Genomic DNA, 2,815 nt, shown 5'->3' on the forward strand with positions numbered 1-2,815 from the left:
GTATGTGTGCATGATTTGTGGGTCTGGATTTCACGAAGGAGCTTGAGAGCCATCGACCGCGTCACTGAGGGGAGACCGCCACAGTGCCGCGCGAGGTCGCCCTAGTTAATTCACTGAAACGGAGAGTGTTAAAGAATGAGTATTTGGGAGTCAAGAACAAACTTTTCTCCACTTTAAATTAATAACACTTCAACTTCCAGTTTGTGAGATTTGACCTGACAACGGATTTTCTAGAATGTGCTTGCTCCTCTGCTGAGGTGGGCTTTTAGAAACAGCAACAAAAACAAAAACCCCTTTACATACTGAAAGTGGCCGATCAGTACTTTTCAGTGGAGTGGCTTTATGGAGCGGCAGTGGGAATACTACAAAATTTGTGTCACTGTCACTGTTACGTAACCGTTTTGCAGCAGGTTCCCTGGAAGCAGAGGCTGAGAAGGCAAATCCTACTCAGCTTCCGGGCAGTTCCACAGGGCAGGCAGGACGCTGGGCAGCTGCAGCTAGCTTGGGTCTGCCTCCTCCCCGCCCAGGGGAGCTGGGGGACAAGCTGCCCTCAGGCTTGGTCCCATTGTGAGACCAGAGGGCTTTTTGCCCAGTCGAGCCCAGTGTGCGAGCAGGAGGTAAAGGGGCCCCTGGCCTCAGGGCACACGGCTCCTGTTTCAGCAGGGGCAGCCCCCTGGGGGAGGGTCCACTGGGAGCCTCACCCGCCAACACCCAGTGCCACCAGCATCCTAGCCACCCACCCTCAGGCAGCCCTACCTGCTTCTTAAGTTCTTCCTGATTCACACAAGGAATCCAAAAATTCATTGAGGTGAAATCTACAAAACTAGCCATTTTAAACAATAGAGTGCCATTCAGTCGTTACACTGTTGAGCAGCTGTTACCTCTAGACCTAAAACATTTCCATCCCGTGAAAGTAAAACCCTTGACTTACTAAGCAGTTTCTACCTTCAGCCTTTGGCAGACCAGTTTACATTCCGTCTCTGGATTTATGTTTTCTGGACATTTCATATAAGTGGAATAATACAATACGTGACCTATGTCTGTCTGCTTTCGCCTAGCATGTTTTCAAGTTTCGTCCATGTATCTCTGCTTCATTCCTTTTCATGGCTTTACAACTATCTGTCCATTAAACGTGGATGGATATTTGGCCCGTTTCTCCCTTTCAGCTGCTGGGACAGTGCTGCCGTGAACACACTGTGCCTGTGCTCACCGCACGTTGTCAGTTCTCAGGCATCTTGGTCTGCTCAGGCTGCTGTAACAAAATGCCATCAACTGGGTGGCCTACAACAGGTACTTATTTCTTTCAGTTCTGGGGGCGGGGAACTCCCAAAGTCAAGGTGCTAGCAAGGGAGATTTATTTCTGAAGCCTCTTCTCTTGGCTTGTAGCAACTTCCATCTCAGTGTGTGCTGTCACAACCTCTCCTTTGTGTTCAAGCAGAGAGAGAGATGCAAGAGAGAGGGCGAGAGAGAGAGAGGTGGGGGAGAGGGAGAGAGAGGGAGAGAGATGAGGTGAGGGTGGGAGAGGGAGAGGGAGAGAGATGAGAGACAAGGGCAGGAGAGGGAAGGAGGGAGGGAGAGAGAGATGGGGGGAGAGAGCGCACTCTTAAAAGACCACAGGCCCCACGTCCTTAGGACCTCATTTAATGCTAATTACCTCCGAAAGACCATCTCCAAATACAGTCGCATTGAGGATAAAGGCCACAGCATATGAATTGGGGAAGGGGACATACTTTAGTCTCCAGCACGGTATACACAGGAGAATTGCAGGATCATGTGCTAATGACATGTTTAAACTTTGAAGGGACCACCAATTTGTTTTCCATAGTGAAACCACCACTTAATACTCTTACACACAACGTGGGTTCCGGTTTCCCCAGGTCCTTGTTAGCACTTGTTATTTTTCCATCCTAAAAGACTAGTGTAGCCATTCTCGTGGCTATGAATTGTGTCTTGTGGTTTCGATTGCATGTCCCTGAGGGCTGCTTGTGTTGAGCATCCCTTTGTGTGCTTGTTGGCCATGTGTCTATTTTATCTGGAGAAATATCTGTTCAAATACTCTGCCTATTTTTAAATTGGGTTCTCTTTTTGTTGTTCTAAGAGTTTTTAAAATATATTCTAGATATTAAATTTTTATCATGTTTATGGTCTATAAATATTTTCTACCATGCTATAAATATCTCTGGTGCAGAAGTACTTAATTTTGATGAAGTCTGCTTTTCCTTTCATTGCTCATGCTCTCGGTATCACATCTAAAAATCCAAGGCTGTGAAGATTTCCCTTCTAAGAGTTTTATGGTCTTTAACTCTTATAATTCTGTCATTGATCCAGTTTGAGTTCATTTTTGTGTACGATGTAAGGTAGGGGCCCAACTTCACACCTTCGCATGTGGACATTCGGTTTTCCCAGCACTATTTGTTGAGGAGGCTATTATTTTCTCTTTTAACGGTTTTGCAACTCTTGTGAAAAGTCGATTGGTCATAATTGTGTGCGTTTATTTCTGGACCCACAGTTCTATTGCATTGGTCTAGATGTCTGTCTCATCCCAATACCACACTGTTTTAATCAATGTAGCTCTGTAGTACAGTTTGGAAATCGATGAGAAGTGTGAATGCTTTAACTTTGTTCTTTTTAAAAGTTGTTTTGACATCTTAACAATATTAACTCTTTCAACTCATGAATACTGAGTGTTTTTCCATAAATTTAGGTCTTCACTTTCTTTCATCACTATTTGTCGTGTTCATGTACAAATCTTTCACTTCCTGATTAAATTTATTTCTAGAGATTCTTTGGATGCTATTTCCTTTTTTGACTGGCC

The sequence above is a fragment of the Pteropus vampyrus genome, unplaced genomic scaffold, assembly GCF_000151845.1.
Source record: "Pteropus vampyrus isolate Shadow unplaced genomic scaffold, Pvam_2.0 Scaffold1180, whole genome shotgun sequence".
Classification (NCBI taxonomy): Eukaryota; Metazoa; Chordata; class Mammalia; order Chiroptera; family Pteropodidae; genus Pteropus; species Pteropus vampyrus.